The sequence below is a fragment of the Miniopterus schreibersii genome (assembly GCF_964146895.1).
Source record: "Miniopterus schreibersii genome assembly, chromosome: 9".
Taxonomy (NCBI): domain Eukaryota; kingdom Metazoa; phylum Chordata; class Mammalia; order Chiroptera; family Miniopteridae; genus Miniopterus; species Miniopterus schreibersii.
The window spans coordinates 58,012,695-58,020,271 of NC_138118.1; positions in this window are offsets into that span (position 1 = coordinate 58,012,695).

Below are 7,577 nucleotides of genomic sequence, written 5' to 3' on the forward strand. Positions count from 1 at the left end.
TGTAATTTTTAGTCTACACTAGCAACCAAAGGCAAGATTGTTTTACTATCTAGACCATTTAGCTAAAATTATATTTTCCCTCTCATATACATATAAATCTGTATGAAAAATGTTTGCCTTTTCCAGCAACTATTTAAGAAGAAGGATTTCAAGTTTTCATAGCTATTTCCAAGTATGCATTATTTGTAAGCATCTGAATTTGCAGGGATTACATTGAAATACAGTAGTATTTCTAAAAATCAGTAATGAGTTAACATATACAAAGTATTTAATACTACTATCATTTATATTCTTTTAAAATTTTATATCATTTGTACTTTCTATAACTTTTTTCCCCAAGTAGGGATAATTCAGTAACAAGCCAGAGGTAACTTGAATGTAGTAAAGGCTCTATAAATAAAGAAGATATATTTTAATAATATGGAGCTTCATTAGAGCTGAGTGAATTAACGTAGGAGGTGTAGGGAGTGTTTGAAGATCTCAGAGAGGGCAAGTTATAATGACACCTCATTCAATGCTAACTAAAATAAAACCAGATGATCCTCAAAATATACAATATTTATCAGAGCTGGCAAAGGGTTTCTAGGAATTCTTAAAATTGATCATGCATAAGAATCACTCAAGGAGCTTATTAAATATGAGGATTTCTGACTTCATTTCCAGAGAGACTGATATTGTGGGCCGGGGAAACATTCAGGAACTTCCATTCTGATGATTCTGATGCTTGGAGGTTCTTGAGATGGTCTTTGAAACACTGGGTTAGGTCAAGTTAAGGAAATGGGGAAAGGACCAATAAGAAGAGAAATGGCTTGGAGAAGGAACACACTAGTAGACCCAAGGGGGACAGGGGGATCATGGATGAAACTGGTGACAAGATACCCAAGAGTGGCAGTTCTGGCAGGACCCTCCACTCCACCAGTCTGTCCTTCAGTTTTTGATAGGGACAACTGATGTTTCTCAAGTTTGTGTGAAGTGTTTAGTGAACAAATTTAAGACAAGCCCCTACCCATTCCTCCCACCTCCAAGCTTCCTCTTATAAAGACTTGTGCAAATTTCACTGAACTCAGGGCCTGAAAATTACAAGAACTACCTTTTTAGAACTCATTTCAATAGGGAGCAGACCTGCCCTTCCTGCTCTGTCTTTGTCCCTAAAGATTTAAATCAGGAACAGCCTGGTGTGCCCAACAGGCCTCTCTCCAAGGCCACTGAGTGGTTTGCCCACATCTAAAATTCTTTTCATGTTAACCTCTACTTCGTGTAAGTAGAGGTTAATTTAGAGTTATCCCTTAGTTAAAAGACTTTCAGAGTAAAATCAGTTCACTGATCACTAGGTAAGGAAGAAGAATATGATTCTCTCTTGCTTAGATGCAGCTTCTGACAGTGACACAGGGAGGGTGGGCAGTGCAGCGGGTGGAGGCTTGATGGGCAGGCAGAGCAGGGGCTTCAAAAGGCTCCTGGTCTTCCCAGGCTGGGCCCATTTGCTTTCAGGGGGGCAGCCAGTGGCTGAAGCTGAGCATGGAGGCTTCTCAGGCAGCTCAGCTTCTCCTCCTTTCTGATTTTGTTTGTTTAGGTTTTTCATACAACTGACTTCTTAGAAGGCCCTTCCTTCCCAGGGAATTCACTAATCAAGCTAATACTCTATTTATTTCCATAAACAAAGCCTATGAAAGAGCAGTTCACTCATGAACTGAGAAATGTGATCATTTCCACTGTTGTTTGGAGCGCTTCAAAGCACCATTGTTGATGTTCACATCAATTAATCCAGGTTACTGGGAAATGTGAGCAAGACAGGAATAAAATATATCCCAGCTGATTTGACAAGATTAAAATACACACAAAAACCAAACTGAAGGTGTCTAAATTCATGTTGTCTTAAGCATGTTAAGAACTTGTTTCGTGGGAAAGAATAATCACAGTACAAAGGAGGGGACTGTTGCATCTTTTTGGAATGAAGTAGTTTTATTCCACAGAACGTACTGGAGCTTGGAAACTTTCAATCAGCCTCTTCCTCGGTGCTGGGAATATACTGGGAAGTGATAACTCCTCCAGGTGCAGTGAACGCCGTGCTAGTGTCTAGGGAATATGAAGAACAGTTTTGGGTAATTGTTTTTATTATTGAAATGTTTTTATGGCCAAAGTAAAGACAGATATTGAATTTCAAAAATAAACATTTATTAGATCTAATTAATTATTGATAGTCTTAACACTAAATTCAAAGGACACACGGGTCATGACTAAAAAGAAGAAAGATTCATTCATTCATTCAGTAGTTATTCCTTCCAGATAACAAAGTGTATCAATTTCAAGGCTAAGGAAAACATTTTTAACCAAAGTTACAATAGAATGTATTCGAATTAAGCAGAGATGGTCGAATAAAGTCCTTTGTAGGAAAATAAAATTGCTCTATCTCCCGCACATTCCACTTGCCCTCACTAATTTTTCAAACTTCCTTTTTTTAAAATTGAGATATAATTCACATATCACAAAAGTCACCCTTTTAAAAAGTGTAAAGTTCGGTAGTTTTTGAAATTTTTTGTTATACAACCTCACAACTACTTAATTCCAGAATATTTTATCAGGCTTAAAGGAAACCCTGACCCATTAGCTGACACCCCTTCTTCCTTCTTCCCCGATTCCCTTGACAAATACCAATCTATTTTCTGTCAGTACAGATGTGCTTATTCTGGATACTTCATGTGAAGGGAATCATACAGGTGGCTTCTGTGTCTGGCTTCTTTCAGCTAGCATAACGGTTTCTAAGTTCATGCACTTCACTCCTTCTTATGGCTGAATAATAGTCCGCTGTATGGATTTACCACATTTATCTGGTCCTCACCTTGGGTTGTCTCCACTATCAAGAATAATGTTGCTATGAACATTTGTGCACAAGTGTTTGTGTAAAAATATGTTTTCAGTGAGGAGTGGTGCTGGGTGACTCGATGTTGAATTTTTTGAGGAGATGTTGTTTTCCAAAGTTTCACCATTTTCACCCTCACCAACAGGGTACGGGGGTTCCAGTTTCTCCATATCGCCTCCAACGCTTGTCATGGTCTTTTCCTTACAGCCATGTTCATGAGCGTGACGTGGCATCTCACTGTGGTTTTGATTTGCATTTTGCTTCTTTTAATATTTTGAAATTAATTCAATGGTGAAAAAAGGAAGGAAGTTAATGATGGTTTTCACACCTCTGAATAAACTATAAAAGGAAAGCGACTCAAGAATTAGTGCATAACTTACCTATTTGTGTATCACTGTGAACAAAAAGGATGCAGATGGCTTATTGGAATGTGTAATATAACAGATGTAGAAAAATATAAAATATTACTGCAAAGCAATAGAATTCACTGTGTTGGGTGAATAGAAAACAAGTGAGGTAACTTGTAAGTGCAATGGGCATATTATAAAGTTTTGGATAGTCGCCAGCGGTAGGCTAAAATTTTGTCCCTGAGCTTAGGAACCAAAGTAAAGAGACAAACTGTAAAATCCTTGGTGCTCATAATATTAAAAACAAGTTAGAATCCTTTACTATCTAGAGTCATTCATTCTCTGCATGTTCCCTGTAATATCAAGGAGATGTTTAATCTTGATGAAGTCCTTCCCCTTGATTACTATTTTTGGTGGTAGAAGAGCTAAATTTGGCCTCTAACTTCCTTCTGCCCAGCTAGTGGTCATCTGCACTCTTCCTCTATGCCGTGCTTCCTTTACTCCTGAGGAAATTCAAACTACGGTGTTATTTTTAATTATAGGTCCTTAATACCCTCAAACAGAATTAATTTTTCTTTCTCTGTGTTCCCATAGCACTTTTTAAGCAGCCGTAACATTGAATTTCTCATTGATTTCTTTATGTGTCAGTCCGCCCCCTTGAACAGTGCTGGCTTTCACAGAGGGAAGCGTCTTCATCTTCTCACTGTCAGTGCCTGGCACAAAGCAGGTGCCCAACAAAGGTGGTTGTGTCAGGCGGATTTCCATGATCACTCCTCACTTCCCACCCAGAGAATGAAGTGAATGCATGCCCCAAATGAACATGCCTTTGTTATTGATCTTTAACAGTGACCTGCACTGAGGATCATCCGGGCAAAAAAAAGCTGTGGTACATTTACACAATGGAATACTACTCAGCCATAAAAAAGAAGGAAATCTTACCTTTTGTGACAGCATGGATGGACCTAGAGGCTATTATACTAAATGAAATGAGCCAGTTAGAGGAAATCAAGTAGCATATGATTTCATTTATATGTGGAATCTAATGAACAAAAAAACTAATAAAAAAAAGCAGAGACAGACTCATGGATACAGAGAACAGACTGCCAATGTCAGAGGGAAGGGCGTTGGGGGCTGAGTGAGAAGGGTGGAGAGATTAACCAAAGAAAAAAAAGAAAGAAAGACTCATGAACACAAACAACAGTGCGGTGGTTGCCAGAGGGAAGCGGGGGCAGGGGCAGGTAGAAGAGGGGAAAGGGGGGATGGACGGTGATGGAAGGAGACTTGACTTGGGGTGGTGAACACAATATACAGATGATACATTGTAAACTTGCATAACTGAAGCTTGTGTAATTTTATTAACCAATGTCACCTCAATAAATTCATTAAAAAATACAAATGAAAAAGTGACCCCCAGAATGAAAAATCTTTTCTCAGATTTTAGCCCACCATCTATTCTGGAAACCAGGTTTTCCTCCGCTTCCACTTCCTAATCCTAATGGAAGCTTTTATTTGTATCCTTGATAAATGTAATCTTGTTTCCTGCAGAAAAAGATAACTTCATCTTGCCAGACTCAAATGATCAACTTCAGTTTTAATGCTGTCACAGGTCATATCTGCTCTGTCAACCAGTTTGTTGTCATTTGCGTATCTGGGATAATCTGAAATATATGCATTTGCCTTTTTGATGTAATTATGTACTTAATGCCACAGGGGGAAAATATCCAGTACATTTAATTATTTATTGGAAAATTTTTGTTGTTCTTCTGATTTAAGAGTCTAAAACATCACATTTCTCTCCCTTTCCACCTTCTACCAAAGCTTTACATAGTTGTGGGGAAATGTCATTATTTAATATGTGTGTCCTCTGCTGATGTGTCTCCCTGACCTGCATATGTGTCCCCACTGTGCACGCTTGTAGCAGCCTGCACATTCATTATCAGAGAACTTGCCACAGTTCAAGTAATTGTTGGTATAATTGTCTCTCCCTTACTAGTCTACAATCTGTTTTACTCAGTAACTCAACAGCTTAGCACATTGCCTGACTAAAATTTTGGGTCAAATCTATTTTAGATTAATTACATAATATGTATAAATACTATATTCTTTCATGTGGTTCCACCACTGAATCAGTAACTAAAAAGAGGGGCTATGCGGTCTCAAAATAGCAAGACAGACATTATCGGAGGGACGGTTAAGGCAGTCAGCAAACCAAATGATTTCTCTGATACCCCATTTCAGGTTTACTATAAACTAATCAAATAAGGTCTTACATTCAGCAACATTTAAAACCTCCTAAAATATGGAATCTAACATTTTATCAATACACAAAACAGTAATTTGGAACTTAATCATTTCAAGGTTTATTTTTATTTGTTGCCCTGAAACTTCTACGTAACTCTAGGCTGCATTGCTAAATCAACTGGGACATCTTACTCACTATTAGAGGGGCTTTGTTTCCTGAAGCAGTAAAAGGATCTTATGAGAAGCCACTCACACCCCAAAGGAGGTCCCACAGCAGGAAGTCTAAGGGAAGTGTGGTGGTGAGAACTCAGTATAATTTGGTTTTTTTAATTTCCACTCTGCAAGACATCCCCATGATATAAATATTCCTAATTAGCACAGAGTTTCAGTTCCTTCGTACAAAACGCTGTGGTGCAATTTAAGGCTGCTTAAAATTATCTTAACTTGTCCCATTTGGCAAACTAAGCCAGGGCCTTAAGAAATGTAGAGCTGTAGTGTGCAGGAATGCAGGCAGGCTGTGCGAGCTCTCTGCAGATCTGAGAGAGCCTTTTTGTTGACCTTACACTGAATTCTTATGTTTGAATATATCATCAGGATGCAAGAGCCAGCTTCTGGCTAACTGACAAGAGAAACTTCTAGAACATCAAGGCAGAAAAATACAAGAAGTGGAAAACTACCAAAACTAAAGTTTTTCAAATACAGTTCTCTTTCTAACACACATTCGCATAAGCAGCCCTAACAAAAAGTAGGTTTTCTGATAGCAGATGCCAAAAAGACAAAAATATTATTCCTGTCTACTCTCTTCCTCTTTCGTTAGGTATTGGATGCCATGAAAAAGAAAATATATCTATATTTCTTGAACCCACCCAATATTTTTGATATCTTGACATCTCTATTTATGTTCTGCCCAAAAGTTAGCGATATGAAGGATTTATTTTAGATCCTGAGCTTTATTTCCTGAATCAGAACAGCAATCATGATGGATTCACATGTTCATGGCATTGAGTCTGGGCTATGGCGTGATCCTGTTCTCTAGACATTTACAGTTGAAAACATGTCATTCAACAAGAGAGATATTTTCCCCCTACTTTCTTCCACCGCCATAAAATATGATAAAGTACAAGAATTAAGAAAATGAACAAACATTACACTAATAAAACTCAAATAAACCATGGAATATGGAACACTGAAGAAAATGTGGAAGAGGGAAGAAAACAAGTTAGGCAAAAGGTAAAGAAAAATGAGACCAAGGATATCAATAGATTAAGAAATGATTGTAAATGGCAAATAAGATCAAAATATGACTCAAACATTCCTGAATTAACTAGATAACTGGCAAGTTTTTCTTCTGATGAGAAGCAAGGCACCTCCTGGGAAACAATTCACCTTAGGATGAGTTAAATCCCCCCAGCCTGGTGGAGGATTAGTGACAAAGTATCAGGAGTGAGATTTACAAGCACTGCCCTTGGACCGGACCCCCATGAAACCATACCTAAAGCCTACCAAGAAGGCAGCCTGAGAATGAACACTAAAAGTGCTGTTTTCATTAAAATCTGTGAAAGACAGTAGTAGCACACTTCCCCACTGCGCTGACAAAGTGCAGCGTGAAGGGGTGCCCTACTGCATTGCAGAGTTCATTATGACTTTGTGGAGCTGTTTGGCTCATTGGCAGTTGGTGCAATGTGAGTGCATCCGGTTCACGTAGAGTTTTCACATTACACTATGGCACCATCAGTGCAGGTGGAACTGAGTGGCTTCGACAGTAAAGGGAAGTGGCCCTGTGTCAGTGTGGGCAGCAGAGGGGTTGCAGGAGTGCCTTTGTAGAAGCTCCATGGATGCTGCAAGCTTCAGAAGCACATCTCAAGACGAGGAAAGTGGTGGGCATAATACCATAGCTGTCAGGACCATCTTCTTGAGCCCATGAGACAATCTTCAGAGCTCTTGAAATTACTGGGTGAGGGTGAATTTTGAAAATGAACTGAGAGAGTTAACCATGGTTAAGTCCAAGCTGTGGGTTATGTATCGGGTAACATGTAATTTGTCATCCCAACAGGGATGACTTTGAGAAGGAAGGGTGTGTGCTACTAATAATTATGCTGAGACAACAGATGCAAAATGAGACTGTCCTGGAC